Raw genomic sequence first — 22,948 nt, forward strand, 5'->3', positions numbered from 1 at the left:
ACCAACTAGGATTTTTATTCTCATAGGTGATTGTATTTGAGTGGTATCATGTAGTTTAGGCAAAGGAACCTGGCTTCAAATTCCAGCTTTTTTACTTATCAGCTGTATGATCTTGGGAAAATTCTCAGAGCTTCAACTTACTTTGTTAGAAGTCTGATATATTATTTACCTTACAGGTTCACTTTGAGAATTAAATTTGATATCATATTTAACCAGTCAGCACAGTAACTAGCATGTAGTATGTGCTCTGCAAATATCAGAACTTCTGTATCAAAGCAGTTTGAGTATCTTGACAACTAATTGTTCCCTGTTCAAAATTCAAGCTAAGGCTGTATAAAGCACAGGCACAGTATTTTGTAAAGGAACTGCTGAAATCAGTCAAGGCAGGCAACATCCTTTGTGATAACAGAGATTACCAGCCTTCCCCAGTCCTTGATTATTTTTAAAGAATCTGAAAGAGCTCTGGTTTGCTTTTGGTTTTGAAAAAAAAAGAAACAGGAAACTTAGGTTGAAAACGGACTCTATTTACCATTTTAGCACATGTTGACTGTTTTTGGAGAACACTCAATATCCTCTGTTGCTCAACCCGCCAAATGGCCTTGCAGAAAGAAGCCCAAGTTACCAGCACAGGTTGGGTTAGAGTTAGTGCAGGATTAATGTTCTGTGTATTTCTAATTAGGGTTATTGTCAAGTTAGGGTTATTGGGTTAATGTCTGGCATAAATGCTGTTTACTATGTTACACAATGGAAAGAACCTTTGTGACCATCCTCAAAGGTGTCTTTGTTACCTAGTGCTGCTATTAACAGAAATACCACAAATGGGTGGTTTTCACAAACAGAAATATATTTTCTCACAGTTAGTAGGCTAGTAGTCTGAACTCGGGGTGCTGGCTCTAGGGGAAGGCTTTCTCTCTCGGCTCTGGATGAAAGTCCTCGTCTCTTTTGAACTTCTGCTTCTGGGCAATCTTCATGTGGCTTCGCATCTCTCTTCTGCCATCTTTGCTTCTTTCTTCTGTCCTATCCTGCAATTTTTCGATCTTAAAGGTTAAAACACCCAATACTTAAATGGCCTCTTAACATAACAGAGAAAACCCATTCCCAAATGGGATTATAACCACAGGTATAGGAGGGTTTGTTTTTTTTTTTAAATAGGAGTTAGGATTTATGACACATATTTTGGGGGAACACAATTCAATCCATAACAAAAGCAAACACGGGCTTTAACACATGGCAAGAGAAAGGAACTCGACTCCTGCAGGTTCCTGCCCTTGAATCTATACCCCTTGCTGTTGAGTCTATTCTGACTCATAGCAACCCTATTGGTCAGAATAGAACTGCAAGGGGCCCAAATTTACAGACTACTCCACTCCCTTTGCCTTCACCTTTGTTTCAGCATCCGTGACCTGAGATGGGGGTTATTTGCTCCATAAACTGTGAATTTTTTAAGATTGCTTTCTGTGTTTTTTTTTTTTTTTTCAATTTTATGTCTCCAGAATCTGGCACAAAGCTGGTACTTAATTAAATATATGTATTTAAATTTAACAGAAAGGAATGAAAGCTTTGCTATCTACAACCACAAACGCCTTATAAGAAGAGCAGGTTCTGCTTCAATGAAAGGTCCTTTTGTTCAGTTGGGCACCCTGAAGGGTCAGAGCCTAGATGGGGGTTGGGGCTTGAGTAAGCTGAATGACTGTGCATAAAAGAAAGAACTTAAGTTCAGGTATGGGCTGGAGGTAGAGTCAGAAGGCTGTGGGGAGGGAGGGAGAGAGAGAGAGCATCTAATGAGATATTATGTAAAGCAAAGCAGCCAAGATATAAAACATCTCCAGGGGCCTGGTGTCAAAAAAGTTTGGTTTGGTTTTCACAGGGATGTCCAACATTCATGTTGAAATTGGAGTTTCAGCAATGTAAATCTGTCCTCAGCATCTAATATCTTTAATAAAGTCTATGCAAAAGGACAAATATTGTGTGAAACCACTATTATAAGAACTCAAAAAAAGGTTTAAACACAGAAAAAAACATTCTTTGATGGTTATGAGGGTAGGGAGAGGGGGTATTCACTAACTGGATAGTAGATAAGAATTATCTAAGGTGAAGGGAAGGACAACACACAGTACAGGGCAAGTCAGCATAACTGGACTAAACCAAAAGCTAAGAAGTTTCCTGAACACAACCAGACACTTTGAGAGACAGAGTAGCAGGGGCGAGGGTCTGGGGACCATGGTTTCAGGGGACATCGAGGCTAATTGGCATAATAAAGTTTATTAAGAAAATGGTCTGCATCCCATTTTGGTGAGTGGTGTCTGGGGTCTTAAAAGCCAGCGAGCACCCATCTGAGATATATCAATTGGTCTCAACCCATCTAGAGCAAAGGAGAATGAAGACCATCAAAGACACAAGGAAAATATTAGCCCAAGAGACAGAAAGGGGCACATAAACCAGAAACTCCATTAGCCTGAGACCATAAGAACTAGATGGTGCCTGGCTACCACCAATGACTGCCCTGAGAGGGGACACAACAGAGAGTCCCTGATGGAGCCAGAGAAAGTGGGGTACAGAACTCAAATTCTAGTAAAAAGACCAGACTTACTGGTCTGACTGAAACTGGAGGGACTCCAGAAGACATGGCCCCCAGACTCTCTGTTAGCCCAGAACTGAAACCATTCCTGAAGCCAATTCCTCAGGCAAAGATCATATTGGACTTTAAGACATAAAATGATAATCGCGAAGAGAGTGCTTCTTAGCTCAAGCAGACACATGAGACTAAATGGGCAGCTCCTGTCTGGAGGTGAGATGAGGAGGCAAAAAGGGACATGAGCTGGTTGAATGGACATGGGAAATCCGGGGTAGAAAGGAGGGATGTCCTGTCACATAGTAGGGAGAGCAACTAGGGTCACATAACAATGTGTATAAATTTTTATATGAGAAACTAACTTGAACTGTAAACTTTCGATTAAGCACAATTTTTTAAAAAAGACAAAAAAAATAAAGTATATGCTTTCAAGTTGCCTTATTAGAGTGAGTTTTCTGTAGAAAACAAGGAGGGGCTGAGTTTTCATCTGGATCAGGACAGAAAGGCTAGACCATTTACTGCATGAGCTAGTTCAGTGGAATTAGGAGTTTGAGGCAGAAGGGACCATAAAAAAGTAAACTTCTGACAGTAAGTTCCCAGGGAATTTGCAGAAATCTTGGATAAAGCCTTTAAACTTCCCTTAGGATATGGATATGGATGTGGTGATTTCTATCTTACCTTATGGTACAGAGAGGTTGTAGCTGACATCTAGGGTACAGAAGGAAGGAAAGAAAGAAAAGGAGGGAAGGACAGAGCAAGAAGATACTCTTCCTACCCTGGAGGCTTCCTGGTCTATTTGAGTGTATAACCTTATGTATATGGAAACAATAGAGGAGAGTATAAGAGTCAGCAAAAGGGAATAAATACCAGCATGGGAGTTCAAGAACAGTTCGGGGACAGAAGCAGATATTCTCAAGAAAAAGGCAATCCTTGAACTAGCCCCAAAGAATGGATCTTCTACTTAAAAGAAGTTATTCTTCTTCGATATGAATGTACATTATATGTACATTGTTGTAATTGCCACCCAGTTTGCTCCGACTCATGGTGACCACATGTATAACAAAATGAAATGTTGTCTAGTCCTGTGCCATCTTCAGGATCATTGGTGTGTTTAAGTCCATTGTTGTGGCCATTGTATATGTAAACCAGAGCGATAAAATCAATTCGGACTAATGGTGACCCCACGTAGGTCAGAGTACGACTGTTCTCCATAGGGTTTTCAGTGGCTGATTTTTTGGAAGTAGATCACCAAACCTTTCTTCCAAGGTGCCTCTGGGTAGATTCAAACTGCCAATCTTTTGTTTAGTAGTAGCTACAGCTTGCAGTAGCTCTTAACTACTATACCATCAAGGCTCCTACTTTATATGTATGTTGTTGTTGTGTGCTGTCGAGTCGATTCCAATTCATAGAGACCCTATAGGACAAAGTAGAACTGCCCCACAGGGTTTCCAAGGAGCAGCTGGTGGATTTGAACTGCCGACGTTTTAGTTAGCAGCTGAGCTCTTAACCACTATGTCACCAGGGCTCCTTGTATATGTATAAAAAAAAAAAATTTTATATAAATTATTTATTTTCTCTCCTTATTGGGTTGGAAACCCTGACGGTGTAGTGATTAAGAGCTACAGCTGCTTACCAAAAGGTTGGCAGTTCAATTCACCAGGTGCTCCTTGGAAACTCTATGGGGCAGTTCTACTCTGTCCTATAGGGTCACTATGAGTAGGAATTGACTCCATGGCAATGGATTTGGTTTTTGCTTTTTGTTATTGGGTAGGGGTAGGATAGGTGGACAGTGGGCTTTGGCTCTGAAATCAAGTGGACTGGGCTCTAAATCCTGGCTCTTCTACCTACTAGTAGACTCTAGGCAAAGTACTGAGGATCCCTAAACTTCAGTTTCTTCACTTGTAAACTGGAGATAATTAAGGTGTCTACCTCGTAGGGCTACTGGGAGATTTAAAAAAAAAAATCTGTAAAAAATGCTTAGCAGAGGGCCTGGCACATGGTAAATTCTCAGTAATGCTCAATAAATGGCAGCCATTATTATTATATAAGCAATATATGCTTACTGAATACAATTTAGAAAATACAGAGAAAAGTAAATTAAAAACCATCAATAGATCTACCATGTGAAGAAAATCAGTTAACATGTTGGAGTTTTTTTTTTTTCAGTCAGTGCATAGTTTGCCTTTTTTTCTTCTTTATATTACCAGACATTCTGGATATGAAATTTAAATCCTAATTTTTATTTAGTTAAGGTGAGAATTTTTTCCATTTTATTATTTTTTTCTACAAAACAGTTTTTAATGACTATGATACATTTAACTGAGTGAACGTATTATAATTTATTTAATCTTCCCTATTGTTAGACATTCGTGTGGCTTCCAGTTTTTTTTCCTATTTAAACTAACTGAGTAATCAACAAGTTTGTACATAAACCTTTCCCTTTCTTTTGTAGTATTTCTTTAGAAACGATTCCCAGAAATGAAATCACTGATGTAGAATGTATGAACAATTTTAATGCTCCTACTTGTTGCCAAAATGATTCTGAAGGCATCTGGAAGAGGCTTCTATTTTCAGACTCTTCCCTTACACCCCCTTTCCTGTTTTATTTTTCCAGGAGAGGGAGGAATATGATTAGCCTGATGCCAGGCACTCATTGGGTCACCTATGCCAGTTGGCAGACTCACCAGGCACAAAGAAGTCTGGAAATAAGTATAAACCAATTGCTGTGGACTTGACTCTGACTCATGGTGACCCTGTGTATGCCAGAGTAGAACTGTGCTCCATAGAATTTTCAATGGCTGATTTTTTTGGAAGCAGATGACCAGGCCTCTCTACTAAGGTGCCTCTGAGTGGAACTGAACTTCTAACTTTTTGGTTAGCAGCTGGGTGAGTTAACCATTTGCACCACCCAGGAACACCAGAAATAGGTATAATTTCTCTTTTTTCAGTCAATCTATTGAATGCTTCCCACCCCAATGCCGAGGGAAAAGCTGACCCAGCGCATGAGCCCTACAGAAGGTCCAGACATGTCCTTTGCTTTCTCTTCTTCCATGTGGCAGGCGGGCTGACCCAAGATTCAGGCTGAGGGAAAGGGCAGACCCCTAAGTGTCTAGCTGTGGCTGTGCAGGGCGGTTGTCTGCACAAGAGTTCTGCTTGGAGGTTTGGGGCGTTTAATGATAAAGGTCTTTTTGGCATTGCTCCTTGGGCTTCTGCCTTTCTTGGGGATCCCCGGGGACTGGTGGCTTTGGTCTTAGGAGAGATTTGGGTGCTCTCACACTCTCTGGCTTCATTACCCAAGATTCTCTGGATTGCTAGTGACAGAAAAACCCAATCTAACTACTTAAGGATGGTGGTGGCCTCCCTGGGGGGTGGGCTAGTGGGGTGTTTGCAGTGTTTGCAGATTTCTATGGGGTAAATGCTTCCACCAGGGCTGACTGGAAGCTTCCAACTGTTTAAAAAGCAGTCTGTAAAATTTTTCAAAGTTTAACAATAGCCTTTTGTAAGGCAGAAGGAGCCAGCTCCAGTACACTTGTATGCTGTTGACTCATCAAAAAAACAAAACAAAACAAACCCATTGCTGTCAAGTTGATTCCAATTCATAGTGACCCTATAAAACAGAGTAGAACTGCCCCATAGGGTTTCCAAGGAGTGACTGGTGGATTCAAACTGCGACCTTTTGGTTAGCAGCTGAGCTCCGTTTATTATGATGTTGCTTATTGGTCCAGTTGTAAGGATTTTTGTTTTCTTTATGTTAAGGGGTAATCCACACACTTTAATCTAATTAATATAGTAACTTAATATAGTATACTATATCTTTAATATATATAGCAGTTTAAAATTTTTATGTAGTTATCAAATTGACAACAGCAACTTGAAAGTTTAGATAAAAAGCTTAGGGGGCAGTGAGTTTATGTTAATGGGGGAAGAACAATTCAGAAAAGGAGGGTAAGAATGGTTGCACAGCTTGAAGATTGTAACCAATGTCACTGAATTGTGCATGCAGAGATTGTTGAATTGGTGTATGTTCTGCAGTGTATATTTTCAACAACAATACAATGAATTATCAAATTTTTTATGTAGTTAACTCTGATCTACTTTTCTCTTACAATGAAAACTTTTCTGAATGCTTAAAAATTCCATTTCCCCACACTTCTGTGAGTTTGTCATACTGTGGGGCTTTCGTTTTGCTGTGATACTGGAAGCTATGCCACCTGTTTTTAAATACAGGCAGAGTCACACACGGTGTACAGGTTTCAGCTGAGCTTCCAGACTAAGACAGGCTAGGAAGAAGGACCCGGCAGTCCACTTCTGAAAAGCATCAGCCCCTGAAAACCTTATGAATAGCAGCGGAACATCATCTGATATAGTGCGGGAAGATAAGCCCCCCAGGTTGGAAGGCACTCACAAGATGACTGGGGAAGAGCTGCCTCCTCAAAGTAGAGTTGACCTTAATGACGTGGATGGAGTCAAGCTTTCTGGACCTTCATTTGCTGATGTGGCACAAATCAAAATGAGAACAGCTGCAAACATCCATTAATAATCAGAACATGGAATGCAGGAAATATGAATCAAGGAAAATAGGAAGTTGTCAAAGATGAAATGCAATACTTGAAGACTGATATCCTAGATATTCATGAGCTGAAATGGACTGGTATTGGCCATTTTGAATCAGACAATCATATGGTCTACTACGCCGGGAATGAAAAATTGAAGAGGAATGGGGTAGCATTCATGGTCAAAATAAACACTTCAAGATTTATCCTGAAGTACAATGCTGTCAGTGATAGAACAGTATCTATACACCTACAAGGAAGACCAGTTAATATGACTATTATTCAAATTCATGCACCAACATTAAGGCCAAAGATGAAGAAATTGCAGGCGTTTTTACCAACTTCTGCAGTCTGAAATTGATTAAACATGCAGTCATGATGTATTGATAATTACTGGTCACCGGAATGTGAAAGCTGGAAAAGAAGAAGGATCAGTAGTTGGCAAATACAGCCTTGGTGACAGAAAAAATGCCGAAGATTGCATGACAGAATTTTGCAAGACCAAAGACTTCTTTGTGGCAAAAATTTTTTTCAACAACATAAACGGCAACTACACATGTGAACCTCTCCAGACGGAATACACAGGAATCAAATTGACTATGTCTGTGAAAGAGATGACGGAAAAGCTCAAAATCATCAGAACAAGGCCAGGGGCCAACTGTGGAACAGACCATCAATTGCTCATATGGAAGTTCAAGTTGAAGCTGAAGAAAAGTAGAACAAATCCACAAGAGCCAAAGCATGACCTTGAGTATACACCACCTGAATTACAGGCCGTCTCAAGAATAGATCTGAAGCATTGATCACTAGTGACCAAAAAGACCAGATGAGTTGTGGAATGACATCAAGGTCATCATACATGAAGAAAGCAAGAGGTCATTAAAAACACAGGAAAGAAAGAAAAGGCCAAAATGGATGTCAGAAGAGACTCTGAAACTTGCTCTTGAATGTGGAGTAGCTAAAGCAAAGGGAAGAAATGATGAAGTAAAAGAGGTGAAAAGAAGAGTTCAAAGGACGGCTCAAGAGGACAAAGTAAAGTATTATAATGACATGTAAAAAGACCTGGAGATAGAAAAGCAAAAGGGAAGAATACACTTGGCATTTCTTAAGCTGAAAGAACGGAAGAAAAAATTCAAGCCTCGAGTTGCAATATTGAAGGATTCTACAGGGAAAATATTAAATGATGCAGGAAGCATCAAAAGAAGATGAAAGGAATATACAGAGTCACTATACCAAAAGGAACTGGTCGAGCTTTAACCATTTCAGGAACTAGCATATGATCAGGAACTGATGGTACTGAAGGAAGAACTCCAAGCTGCACTGAAGACATTGGTGAAAAACAAGGCTCCAGGAATTGAAGGAATACCAATTGAGATGTTTCAAAAAATGGATGCAGTGCTGAAGTGCTCACTCATCTATGCCAAGAAATTTGGAAGACAGATACCTGGCCTATCTACTGGAAGAGACCCATATTTATGCCTAGCCCCAAGAAAAGTAATCCAATCGAATACGGAAACTATTGATCATTAATATCACATGCAAGAAAAATTTTGCTAAAGATTTAAAAGTGGCTGCAGCAGTACATCGAAAGGGAACTGCCAGAAATTCAAGCTGGATTCAGAAGAAGACATGGAACCAGGGATATCATTGCTGATGTCAGATGGCTCCTGGCTAAAAGCAGAGAATACCAGAAAGATGTTTACCTGTGTTTTATTGACTATGCAAAGGCATTTTACAGTGTGGATCATAACAAATTATGTATATAACATTGCAAAGAATGGGAATTCCAGAAAACTTAATTGTGCTCATGAGGAACCTATACATAGATCAAGAGGCAGTTCTTCAAACGGAACAAGGGAATACTTAGTGGTTTAAAGTCAGGAAAGGTGTGGGTCAGGATTGTATCCTTTCACCATGCTTATTCAGTCTGTATGCTGAGCAAATAATCTGAGAAGCTGGACTATATGAAGAAGGACGGAGCATCAGTACTGGAGGAAGACTCATTAACAACCTGCGATATGCAGATGATGCAACCTTGCTTGCTGAAAGTGAAGAGGACTTGAAGCATTTATTGATGCAAATCAAAGACCACAGCCTTCAGTCTGGGTTACACCTCAACATGAAGAAAACAGAAATCCTCACAGCTGGACCGATAAGCAACATCATGATAAATGGAGAAAAGGTTGACGTTGTCAAGATTTCATTTTACTTGGATCCATAATCAACACCCATTGATTATGAAAATCAAAAGATGCATTGCATTGGGCATACCTGCTGCAAAAGGCCTCTTATAAAGTGTTAAAAAGCAAAGATGTCACCTTGAAGACTAAGGTGTACCTGACCCAAGTCATGGTGTTTTCAATTGCCTCAAATGCGTGGGAAAGCTGGACAGTGAATAAGAAAGACGAATTGATTCCTTTGTATTATGGTGTTGGTGAAGAATATTAAATATAGCATGAACTGCCAGAAGAACGAACAAATGTCTTGGAAGAAGTATAGTCAGCAAGCTCCTTAAAGGCAAGGATGGCAAGACTTCGTCTCACATTCTTTGGTCATGTTGTCAGGAGGTATTAGATATCATGCTTGGTAAGGTAGAGGGTCAGCAAAAATGCAGAAGACCCTCAATGAAATGGATTGGCATAGTGGCTGCAGCAATGGGCTCAAGCGTAACAACAATTGTGAGGATGGCGCAGGACCGAGCAGTGTTTCCTTCTCTTGTACACAGGGTTGCTATGAGTTGAAGATGACTCGGAGGCATCTAACGACAAGAAGAACAACCAAAGTTTTAATATATGATTCATTTTATCTATTTCCTATTTTCCTTTGGCTTGATATTTTTGTATTCGTTTTCTTAATCGATTTGTAATTTATCACTGTGTGTGGGGTGAGCTGAGCATCCAAACTGGTTATTTTTTCCAAACAATTAACACTTATTGAAGTCTTCCCTTCTACACTGATTTGTAAAGATACAATAGACAGACTTTTGATCTCTGGAGAGGTGAAGTAGGGGGTTGTCGAAGGGAGCCTGGAGTTGCCCAGTTTAGGGAATTCAGTTTGGGAAATGGTGGGGAAGCGGTGAAGTGTAAGATATTAGTGAAGGGGGTGGATTTTTCTGAAACAAAGTATTTGTGTAGTGTAATGATTCTTAATCAAGAATGGACATACCAATTGACTGGGGAGTTTTAAAGAAATACCCATTTCTGGACCTCTCCATTAATAGGTTTGATATGGGGCTGGAGTTCATCTATTTTTTAAAAGCTCCCCAGGCAAACTGTCGAAGATAAAACTAGTCAGATCCACAGGGAGCAGATTGAGAGGGAAACCAATGCCAAGCTGAATTGTTTTTTATGCCTTTTTTTTTTTTCTAAATTGTGGTAAAAACGTAGGTAACAAAACATTGGTCATTTCAACAATCTCCACACGTACAGTTGGTCTGTCCATCGTGCTACCCAACCATTGCTATTAACCCTTTCCAAATTTTTCCATTACCCATAACAGGAGCTTAAGAATCCCTGGTGGTACAATGGTTAAGTGCTCAGCTGCTGATCAAAAGGTACCAGTGGTTTGGATCCACCAGCCACTCCACTGGAGAAAGATATGGCAGCCTGCTTTTGTAAAGATTACAGCCTTGGAAACCCTATGGGGCAGTTCTACTCTGTCCTGTCGGGTAGCTATGAGTTGAAATAGACTCAACGGCAATGTATTTGGGTTTTTAGCAGAAGCTCAGTCAGTGTTATGTCTTCCTTTCCACCGCCTGCCTCGCTGAATGTAGTTGTAGGTCCAGGAAGCCTCTGACCTCTGAGGGTAGAGTAGAAACAGCATGGACTTTGGACTCAAGCCGTCATGAGTTTCAATCTCATTTTTACCACTTGTAGTCTGTGTTATCTGGGGCAGGTCATTGGTTCTCTGAGTCTCATTTCCAGGCTTAAACAAACTTAGCATTTGCTTAATAGGGTTGCAATGATTCAATGGGAAATCAAGTATAAAACACCTGGCTTAGCATCTGACACATAAATTAATTCTCCGCCTTCCTCTTGAATGATTCTTTGGCCCTTGTCTTTTAGTCTACCTCGTAGCTGCCTTTCGGATGAACTGATATAAGACATTTCCAGAGAAAACATGAAAATGCTTGTCAGAATGAGAACCAGAAAGAGAGCAGAGCGTTGTTTAATCCACCGGTTTTGGAAACCTTCCAAGAGGCTGTACCTTTCAGGAGAGGAACTCTTCTTCCTTAGAGAAAGTCAGAGGAGCTTTGAACTTCACAAAGGTCTGGCCTTCATAGCTTGGCAAAGGTAAAATTTGGCTCCAATACATGGCCCCTCAGCTTAGTCGCTAAGATAATCCCAGCCCCTGGGCAGCTTAGCCTATGAACCCAGAAGGCCAGCTGTTATGAAACCAACACAGCTTAGTCATCTTCAGAAAAGAAAATTCTTCATGCAAATCAATTCTCAGAGCAAAGAATCTCTTTTCTTGAGGATGGAAAATACCATTCCTTCCCAGGAGAGGCACCTGCCTTAACTTCATATTATTGATATTCATTCAGCCATCTGACAAATATTTATTGATATTATTTCTATTTGACAACTACTTTGGACTTTGTTTTTGGAATTGGCCTCTACACGGTAATCATTCAAAACCAATTTTACATACTGCCCTGGGTATGACAAGTTGACACCAAATATTTGAGATTGGGTGCCGTTTAATATTCCTTAGAAGTCATCCAACCAAGAGGCAGTAAGGACTGGCGGCAAGAGGGAGGGGGTTGGAATAAGACACCCGTGACTTTCTCAAACCCTGACTCTTGATAGGGATGAGCTGTGTGACTTTAGGCGAATGGCTAAAACACTCTGGGCCTCAGCCTTGTTTTTCTGTAAAGTGACAACAATGCCTTTCTTACTCCAAAGCTAGCGCTCTCTCCCCTGAAAAGAGCATTTGCTTGGGTGCATAGGAGGGAAGAGCTCACTCAGCCCAGAAGATGGGAACTTGCATGGCGCCAGAGAGGAGAGAGTGAGAGATAACTAGGACATGGAGGGGGGGCCTTCTACTCAATCACACCTCAAAAGACCAGGCTTCAGGGCAGGTGTCTTGAAAGTCCCTGGATGATAACAAGGCTTGAGGTACAGAGAAAACGAGAACAAGAATCACTGGAACTGAACTGAATGTCTCCTATGGGAAGAGAGTTCTTCCCTGCTGCAGCTGCACTGGACATCAGAGAAATAAATCAAGAGAAGGAAGGTACTGTTTTCACTTGAAGAAGACAGGGCTTAATTTAGATAAGCATACTGATTCCTCACTGTGAGAAGGGTATAAGATCACGCAAGGAGACTCCAGGGAGTCTCCTTATTGAGACTTGAAATGTCCTGGCTGACAGAGGCTCAGAGGGGGGTTCATTAGTGGCACTCAATCTCTTCCACATACTGGACAAGCCTCCTGAATTACTGTGACAGTCACCGTGGTTGAAAGTTTACTGGTGACCTCCTAGTTCCCTCACTCCCACCCACCTTCTTCTAGGCAGAAACCTTTTCAGAGGCTAATCTGTGTTTCAAAAAAAAAAAAAAAGCAGTCTCCAAACTCTGGCTACTGGGTCTCCCAGGTGATATTCCCAAACTGATGAGGATACTGGGCCCAGAGCCCCTTCCCCTGAGGGGTCCCGATTAATAAAATGAAGGGACCCAGGGAGTAGATCAGAAGTCACAGAATCTGGTCTGCTGGACTTCCTTCCTAACTGTTTGAAGGTTGAGGAGTTCAACCAAAGCGGTATTATATTTCATTTATATACAATTCTGGTATCGCTTTAAGACCTAAGGATTTTCAGAGCAAAGGCCACTGTAAAGAAACAATAAGTCTCCAGTGCAGCTAAGCGTCAAGGAATAACCAGGTGTTAATGGTTGGGCAGCACAAATGGTTAAGGTTGGTGGTTTGAAAGGCTACGGCATTGAAAACCCAATGGAGCAGTTCTACTCCACACAGATGGGGTCGCCATGAGTCGGAATGGACTCAACGGCAACTAACAACAATAGTTAGGGAGGTCCCTGAGTGGCGCAAACAAAAAATTAAAGCCAAGAAAACCCTATGGAACAGTTCTACCCTATAATACATGGGGTTGCCATGAGTTGGATTTGACATATTCGGTTTTTTTGTTTCATTTTTTATATTTTGGAATGGTTAGGGACACGGGCCTATGCAGGACTCAGTTCACCAAATAGTTACTGAGCTCTTACTAGGTGTCAGGTCTCGTGTTGGATACCGGGTGGTGGTGGTAGAGGGAGACATACAAAGACAACAGTGATAATGACAGTGATGATAATGACAGCCAACGTACAAGGGCTGACTATGTGCCAGGCATTATGCTTATTCATTTAGTCGATAAATAATAGTGGCTCAATAAATACTTGCTGAATGAATTGCTCACTCACCGCAGCCACACTTGCCTCCTCTCTCCTCTCATGTACCTTGTGCGCTTCGCATTTGCTCTTTTCTCTGTCTGAAAGGCTCCTTTTCCAGATATTTGCTTCTGACTCTTTCACTTTTTTCAGGCCTTTACTCAAATGTCACCTTCTCAGTGAGGTCTCCCCGGCTACTTTATCTAAAATAGCTATCCCCCACACCAACCCCACGCCCTTCCTATCCCTCCTTCCCCACTTTACTTTTTCCCCTTAGCTCTTAGTACTATCCTGCATACTGCATTTTTCTAATGTGCTTATTGCCTGCTCCCTCGGCTAGTGTGAGAACTCCACGAAGTCAGGGATTTTGGACTGTTTTAGTCACCCCTGGGGTTGCCATGGGAGTCCCTGGGTGGCTCAAACAGTTTGCGCTTGATTACTAACTGCCAGAAATTCAAGCTGGATTCACGAGAGAACATGGAACCGGGAATATCATTGCCGACGTCAGATGGATCCTGCTGAGAGCAGAGAACACCTGGAAGATGTTTACCTGTGTTTTATTGACCATTCCAGGCCTTTCTTCCGTGGTACCACTGGGTGGGTTTGGTCTGCTGAACTTATTTCCTTGAAACACAGTAATGATAACCGCTTACATGTTATAATGATCTTTTTCATATTCCTTACTTCCTGTGAAGCCTGTGAAGTGTTCATCCTACGTAAATGAGGAAAGTGAGGCCTAGAAAGGTTCCCTGAGTCATACAACCTCCCAAACAGGATCAACCCAATCCATATTGTTGGCACTCTCCCTCATTCTGAGGAATCCAAATCCTGAAGTGACTAATGGAGAATGGGTGGTCAGGGCCTAGATTTTCCTGGAGAAGGAGGCAGTTGGGACTTCTAGACTGGAGGGCTGGGGAGAAGAGATTGAACAAAGAACAAAGGGTTGCAGGTGGCTGTCAGGTAAGGAATGAAGCAGGGAGAGAGAGGTTTAGGAAAATCTAGGGTGGGGAGGTATAATCCTCTCCCCCATTTCCACCTCCCCCACATTCCTTGTCATTCGGTTTGTTTCTAATAAGGAATTAAGGGAGGTTTTTGAGCAAGGCAGTATTATAGCTACTTCTCCACCCCATTTATTTGGGAATCTATTATGTCCTTAAACCCAAACCAAACCCTTTGCTGGTGAGTCAATTATGACTAACAGTGACCCCTTTACGACAGAATAGAACTGCTCCATAGGGTTTTCTTGGCTATAATCTTTAAGGAAGCAGAATACCAGGCCTTTTTTCTGTGATGCCACTGGGTGGGTTCGTATCATCAATCTTTAGATCAGTAGTTGGGTGCAAACTTTTTGCACCACCAAGGGAATTATAATGTCCATATACCCTTTATATTTTTTTGGTTAATTTAGCAACATATACTTAAAGTGTGTTATCTGAATCTATCATAAAACATTTCATTTGCATATAGTACCCGCTTCTGCTAAACTTTCAAATCTTTGAGACTTTCTCAAAACCTCTTCCCCCTAAAGAGTAGACTGCTTGGCACATGCAGGGTGCTGAAAATTAGAAGTCTAGTATTCTAATCACATACTATCATATCCATCCATCCATCCATCCATCCATCCATCCATCCATCCATCCATCCATCCACCCATCCACCCATCCATCCATCCATCCATCCATCATCCATCCACCCACCCACCCACCTGTCATGGATTGAATTGTGTCCCCCCAAAATATGCATCAGCTTGGCTAGGCCATGTGTATTATGTGACTGTCTACTATCTTATGTGCTGTAAATCCTACCTCTATGATGTTAATTAGGCAGGATTAGAGGAGGTTATGTTAATGAGGCAGGACTCGATCTACAAGATTAGGTTGTGTCCTAAATCCTTTCTTTTGAAATATAAAAGAGAGAAGCAAGCAGAGAGACATGGGAACCTCATACCACCAAGAAAGCAGTGCCAGGAGCAGAGTGTGTCCTTTGGACTCAGATTCCCTGCGTTGAGAGGTTCCTCAGCTGGGAAGATTGATGACAAGGACCTTCCCCCAGAGCTGACAGAGAGAGAAAGCCTTCCCCTGGAGCTGGCACCCTGAATTCAGACTTCCAGCCTCCTATACCGTGACAGAATAAATTTCTCTTTGTCAAAGCTATCCACTTGTGATATTTCTGTTATAGCAGCACTAGATGACTAAGACACTATGCATTCATCCATCCACCCACCCACCACCCATCCATCTACCTATCTACCCCCACCTCCCCACTCATCCACTCATCCACTCACCCACCCATCCACCCATCCATCCATCAATCCATCCTATACTGAGTACCTCCTACAATCCAGACAAACTGCCTGGAGCTAGGAGTAAAAAAGAAACAGATCACAGTCCCTTTCCTCAGAGCTCCCAGTCAAGTTGGGATGAAAAAGTAAAAAAGCAGTTACTATACATTGTGACAAATTCTATGAATCACCAGGGAGCTGGGGAATTAACAAGGAGGGGTACTTTATCAAGGTAGGGCAGGAACAGGGTATAAGAAACCCAGTTACTGAGAGAATATGGCAAATTGGGGAAATCACAGGAAAGCTCAGTTTGGCTAAACATAGGGGAGAAATGGATTAGAAGGAGAATGAGGCTAGAGAGAGAAGGCGGGACCAGATTACGAAGGGTTTTTTCTTTATCTTTTTTATGTCATGCTAAGACAGTGATTCTTATATTGTTTTCTGCCTACAATAGACCCAAAAGGATGAAACATATAGTCCATCAGCAGCATGGTAACGAGGAGCAGCTGAGTGGGCACATTGCCAACTTCAGGTTCGGATATAGCCTTGACCCCTCATTACCAGGTGTTTTAGTCATCTAGTGCTGCTGTAACAGAAATTCCACAAGTGGGTGGCTTTAACAACCAGAAATTGGTTTTCTCACAATTTAGGAGGCTAGAAGTCCAAATTCCGGGCACAGGCTGTAGGGGCAGCCTTTCTTTCTCTGTTGGCTCTGGAGGAAAGTCCTCGTCTCTTCTGAGCTTCTGCTCCTGGGTGATCTTCCTGTGGCTTGGCATCTGACTTACCCCCTCTACTCGCTTGTTTAATCTCTTTCATATCTCAAAAGAGGTTGACTCAAGATATACTCTAAACTAATCCTGCCTCATTAACATAACAAAGACAGCCATTCCAAATGGGATTATAACCACAGGCATAGAGGTTAGGATTTACAGTACATATATTTGGGGGACACAATTCAATCCATAACACCAGGTTAAGATTCATGATTTTTATTAAGGGTATGGATTTCATCTGAAGGCTGTATGGTCTTGTGTAAGTTACTTTAACACCCTGGGCCTAGTTTTCGTACCTATAAATTTGTGGGCTAGCTGATAGGGTGAGCTCTAGGACCCGATGTCCACCATACTTGAGCTGTGTTACCTTGGATAAATTGTCCATCCTCCTTAAGCCTGTGTCCTCATGGGAAAACTGGATCAATACTAACTGTGGTGCCTACATCAAAAGTTCACTGATAATGAATGAGGTAATGCATGTAAAGCTCCTGGCATAGTATGTAGCATACAATAAAACCAAAAACCAAACCCACTGCCATCGAGTCGATTCTGACTCATAGCGACCCTATAGGACAGAGTAGAACTGCCCCATAGAGTTTCCAAGGAGCGCTTGGTGGATTCGAACTGCCAACCTCTTGGTTAGCAGCCGTAGCACTTAACCACTACTCCACCAGGGTTTCCAGCATACAATAAGTGATCAATAAATGTTAATGATCATGAAGGTAATGTGGTACTGCAGCTCCCTTGCAGCCTAACGGTGTTAGCAATAATCAGCTCATTGCCATCACCATCACCATCATCACCATGACCATCATCAGCATGATACTGAAGTTCTGGGAGGCCATTGCTCACTGGGTTCCTCCCCTTTACGTCTTCCCTTGTGGTTGTCTTATGAAAGGGAAGGCAAGACTTTGTCTCACATACTTGGATAGGTTATCAGGAGGGACCAGTCCCTGGAGAAGGACATTGTGCTTAGTCAAGTAGAGGGCCAGCAAAAAAGAGGAAGACCCTTGATGAGATGGATTGACACAGTGACTGCAACCATGGGCTCAAACATAATAAAGATTCTGAGGATGATGCAGGGCCAGGCAGTGTTTCGTTCTGCTGTACATATGGTTGCTACGAATCAGAACCAACTCGAGGGCACCTAATAACATTATCATTGTCATCATCATCATTGTTGAGACCACTTTGTGTATAGCGTCAAACTGGGCCCAAGGAGGACAGATACAGGTAAACCATTGTTTAGCACCCTGTAGCGTACAAAGGGAGTCCCTGGGCAGTGCAAATGGCTAAACACTCGACTGTAAAGGAAATGTCAGTGGTTCTAATCCACCCAAGGGTACCTCAGAAGAAATTCCTGTAGATCTGCTTCCAGAAAACGCTGCCATTGAAAACTCTCTGCAGCATAGTTCTACTCTGACACACATGGGTCGCCATGAGTTGAATTCAACTCGATGGCAGTTGGTAGCTTACAAAACCCTTTCATGTGCATTATCACCTCATAAACAAACAAAAAAAAACAGACTCAATTGCTGTCAAGTAGATTCCAACTCATCGTGTGACACTATAGGACACAGTAGAACTGCCCCATAGGGTTTCCAAGGCTGTAATCTTACAGAAGTGGATTGCCACATTTTTCTTCCGTGGAGTGGCTGGTGGGTTAGAACTGCTGACCTTTCAGTTAGCAGCGAAGCACTTAACCACTGTGCCACCGCCTTTATCATCTGATACCACCCTGGAATAAGAGGCTGAAAGGCAGACTTATATCACACAGTCGGATAAAGTGGCATTGACATGCAAAACCATTTTATATTCACAAGTAATATCAACATGCCTTCCTGAGCCCCCATGTCCTCCCCTCATGCCATCCCTGGGTTCTACCCATCCCTCAGTTCACCTCAGAAAACCCAGGGTGACAGCTGAGCACATTTCTTAGGACTGCAAAAACAAGCAGAAAGGTGATTGTTTTAAAAGCAGTAACAAGATGTTCCAAATCAAAATGTTTCATACCCATTCCACAGCCAAGCAGTGCCCCAGCTGGGATGTGGACCCACCTCTTCTACATTGAAGCCCCATCTCCTTCCTCTAGTACATGCAGCTCTAGCATTTGGAGTTGGGGAGCTCCGGGGGGAGGGAGTGTGAACCCCAGAGGCTGGGAGGGGCAGTCCTAGCTCTCTAGAGCTAAGCTATAAAGGAAGGCCCCACCTCTAACACGCACCTGGTTTGTGGTGCATTCAGGCCTCTGCCATCTCTGGGGGCCTTCTTAACCTGGAACTTGACAGGAACAATCAACATTAATTGTTGTTGTTAGGTGCCATCGAGTCGGTTCTGACTCATAGGGACCCCATGTACAACAGAATGAAACACTGCCCGGTCTACGCCTTCCTTACAATATGAATGGGGGCTTTCTATTTAGCCAGCCTAACTGAAACGTGAAAAACAAAGTGCATCAGGATTACAAAGCTCTACCTGATAATTTATGGGCCATGTAGTCCGAGGATGGGAGCCCTGGGGGCACAGTGGTTAAGCCCTCACACGCGAACCTAAAGATTGGGAACCCACCAGCTGCTCCACAGGAGAAAGATGTGGCAGTCTGCTCCCATAAAGATTTGGAAACCCTGTGGGGCAGTTCTACTCTGGCCTATAGGTTTGCTGTGAGTCTGAACGGACTCGATGGCAATGAGTTTGGTTTGGTGCAGTCCCAGGGCCGTTTGGAAGCAGAAGCTGAGGAAAGAAATGCTTCTGGCTCCTCCTCTTCTCCACCTACGTTCCTGACCACCACGCACTCTTTAGGGAGCAGGAAAAGGGGATAAAAAAAAAGAGGAGAGGAAATTAGGAGGAAAAAGGAGAAGAGGAGCTTTCTCTAGTGCATGCCAGTGCAGAAAATGGGGTGGGAAAATGAGAATCCCCCAGAAGGGTCGGTCCCTTCTTGCCCTAGAAGCTGCATTTCCACAACTACTCCCTCATCCTCTGGGTATAACCAAACCACTAAGAGGAACCACCCTTCCGAGGGAAACACTGCCTGCTTTTTTCAGTTAAAAGTCTTGTAGTCTGTGGTTTGTAAGCCACACGTGGTGCTGGAAGCTCCCAGAAATAAGGATGAAAGAAAATGATTTAAATCTGGTCATAGAAGCTCTGTGCAGCTACACTTTCACTTACTGACTCTGCAAATTATGTTGGAAGTTAGCTACACTTTATTCCCCGAGTCTTATATCATAGGTTGTCTCTCATTTAATCCTTACAACAACCCTGTGAGATTAATTCTTATTACCCCCATCTTACAGATGAAGATACTGAGGTTCAGAAAGGTCTGAGGCCCAGCCAGTTGTGGAGCTGAATCTGAAATCAAGTCAGAGCCTGTGTCTTAAGGACTATACTTAACAACCTCCCGGAGAAAAAGGGTGAGGGGCAAACACTGAAAACAGCTACAGTCCCCTCCCCCTGCCCCGCCCCTTACTCCTTTAAAAAGTGGAGAAACCTTCTATTCTAAAGCTGTCTGAAAGAGCTTATACAAATTTAAATATTTTTTATAACAATCAGATGACTTTTGCTCAAGAAATATATTACTCTCATAATAAGAAAGGTTTGTAGAGATTCGCTTTTCAGAAGCGGTGGCCCTGAAACCCAGAGAGGAGGCTAAGGACACTTCTCGAGGTCACACCATTAGTTTGGTGGCAGAAATAAGGCTTAAAAATCAGGGCTTCTCGCTCCCTGGCCAAAGCTTGGCTGGGCCCCATCAAGCTGCTTTGCAAAGTGTCACTGCTTCTGCCCCTATCAGGGATGACTGCTTGAAGGAGGGTGGTCTCTTTTTGTGAGCTAGAGCTTTTAGACACTATTTAAACTTACCGGTTTTTAAATAATGTCCTCCAATCAGCTTCTGATAAGTTAGTCCTCTGCCATCTCCTCCGGGCTGTTTAACCAGGGGGCTCCTGCTACAGCTCCAGATGTTTGGCGAAAGTGGGGACATCCCTTTGTCTCTCTGTGAAGCAGATGACTATATTTCATAATTTGCTCTGACCTCCAACCCTAAGAGCAACTCCTCTGCTTGCCTGGCTGACATCTAAGGCCCTCCACAATCTGGACCCACCCCACCCAGGTCATCTCTTTCTTCCCTAGGTCGCAGCAGCACACACTCATCACACCAGACGGGTCTCCTGAGCTCATCCCATTTCGGCAGCGGAAGTATCCTTCCTTCTCTCCTCCTGTGCAAGTCCATTACCTAAAGCTTTCCCCGTGTGTTGTTATTGTTGTTAGGTGCCCTTGAGGCGGTTCCAACTTACCGGGACCTTATGTGTAACAGAAAGAAATGTTGCCCAGCAGCCCTGGGCCATCCTCACAATTGTTGCTATGGTTGAGCCCACTGTTGCAGCCACTGTGTCAATCCACTTTGTTGAGGGTCTTCCTCTTTTTTGATGATCCTCTGCTTTACCAAACATGATGTCCTTCTCTAGGGATTGGTCCCACCTGATAACACATAAGGGGCATTCTGGCTGTACTTCTTCTACCCCAATGGTTTGCTTTCCCATATCCCCTTATACTTGATATTCTCAACATGTATAGCCCTTAAAACGTCTCTGTACGTTTCTCCAAATGTAATGCAGGTTCCTTGAGGGAAGGCACACACTTTCATTCACTCACTAGAGATTTTAAAAGCACTTTATAAGGTGAGATATCAAGAGAAATATAAGCGGTAGTTGTTTCCTGTCCTCAAGAAGGGGAGACTCTAGTAGTTAGTAGACATCTGTCTGGCAAATAGGGGGCCCTCAACCAAGGTTTGCTATATTTAACGATATATATAACTACTCCATAACGTTTTCAATGGCTGATTTTTGGAAGTAAGTCATCAGGCCTTTCTCCTGAGGTGCTTCTGGGTAGGCTTGAACCTCCAACCTTTTCAGCTAGCAGCTTATCACAGTTCTACCCTGACACACATGGAGTTGCCATGAGTCAGAACCAACCGAACGGCTACTGGTTTGCCTTTTTTTTTCTTGTTGACATATACAATGCCTCTTATTGCAATTGTTCGGAACCCTGGTGGCTCAGTGGTTAAGAGCTACGGTGGCTAACCAAAAGGTCAGCAGTTCGAATCCACCAGCTGCTCCTTGGAAACCCTATGTAGGGCAGTTCTACTCTGTACTACAGGGTTGCTATGAGTCAGAATTGACTTGTCCAAAATGCTTTTTTTTTTTAATTGCAATTATTTGCTGTTTCTATGTCCCACGGGTGCTATCAAGTGGTGTTATAGGGAATGCATCTTGAAAGAGGTGTCACTGAAACTAGGACTTAAGGACAGAGAATTTTTTAATTATTATCAAAAATTGGGAGGTTATCTGCAGAATAAACAGTATCCCTACCACACCACACTTCCCTAGGCACGGCAGGGTGCCAGGAAGACACCAGGTACAGCGAAAAAGCTGCCCAGTGCAGTGCAGCTCTGACCCTGCTTGAATTAGCTTTAGCGACAACCGGCAAGTTGCTTAACTTCCCTGGGCCCCACTTCCCATTCCATTCCGAAGTGATTAGGTGGCAGAGACTTGAGAAAGACCAGGGTTCAAATTATGACTGTGTATGATCTTGAACAAATCAGTTGGGGGTGCGGGGCTTAGCCTCAGTTTTCTTCCTATAAATTGGATAAAATAATTCCTACCATACAGGGTTTTTGTGAGGTTTTTAAGATCATGTAAATTGCTAAACACGGTGCCTGCAATTATTATGTTTCTTTCTACAAAAGTAGGGAGTGACAAACCTTAATCTGCCTCCTTTCAGTGCGGCTGCCGGTGGTTTCCGAGCACAGCACAGTGTCTTGTCCATAGTATGGGCTGATGACAGACTGCATGACCTCCAAAGAGAAGAAAGGGTTTCAAAAAACTAACTCGGATGCCGAATAAAAGTGTTCCCTTGAACAGACTTAATGCAGCGCAAGGATCTTCGGTAATTCTTTCCAAACATGCCTCAGAAGCGGACTAGTTTTTAGGCAGTTCTTTCCGCCTCCCAACCCAGGGAAAAAGACAGGGACCACCCCCGTGGAGGGCTTGGTGGGTGGGCTAGACCTGGGGGAATGGGAGGCTTGTCCCAAACGCCTTACTTCCATTCCCCCGGGGCTGGGCTCCTCGGATGTCCCCACTTCGTTTCCTCTCTCTGCACAGGGCGCGGGGGGCTTGTACACCGCCTGTTGCGCAGGGTCATTCCGGGCTCTCGTCCCTCTGGCCCCGCCCGGGTGCCCCCGCCCCTGTAGACCCGCTCCCCTTCCCTCAGCCGCCTCCCGCCCGCCCCGGCCTCCGTAGACCCGCCTGGCCACCACCCTCCCCTAGGGCCACCTCGGCCGCCCGCCCCGGTGCCCGCAGGCTCCGCCCGGCCGCCCGCTCCCTCGGCGGCCCCCCCAC

At 43.2% G+C, this 22,948-nt stretch overlaps 1 long non-coding RNA gene across 7 annotated transcripts; it reads right to left on the bottom strand.

Moving 5' to 3' along the window:
* Positions 1-503: 503 nt before the first annotated feature.
* On the bottom strand, positions 504-22,813 carry LOC135231171 (uncharacterized). Of its 7 annotated transcripts, none has more exons than XR_010321706.1 (8): positions 22,651-22,813; positions 22,312-22,404; positions 20,846-21,029; positions 20,412-20,544; positions 19,035-19,352; positions 18,784-18,839; positions 14,059-14,132; positions 504-1,022 (listed from the first exon to the last, which is right to left on the bottom strand). It is a non-coding gene; the product is annotated as an uncharacterized LOC135231171 (long non-coding RNA). The 7 variants fall into 7 exon arrangements; XR_010321708.1 differs by having other exon boundaries at positions 19,128-19,352; positions 22,651-22,812; XR_010321710.1 differs by lacking the exon at positions 504-1,022 and adding an exon at positions 1,030-9,883.
* Between the last annotated feature and the right edge of the window lie 135 nt (positions 22,814-22,948).

This window comes from Loxodonta africana, chromosome 4, assembly GCF_030014295.1.
Source record: "Loxodonta africana isolate mLoxAfr1 chromosome 4, mLoxAfr1.hap2, whole genome shotgun sequence".
Taxonomy (NCBI): Eukaryota; Metazoa; Chordata; class Mammalia; order Proboscidea; family Elephantidae; genus Loxodonta; species Loxodonta africana.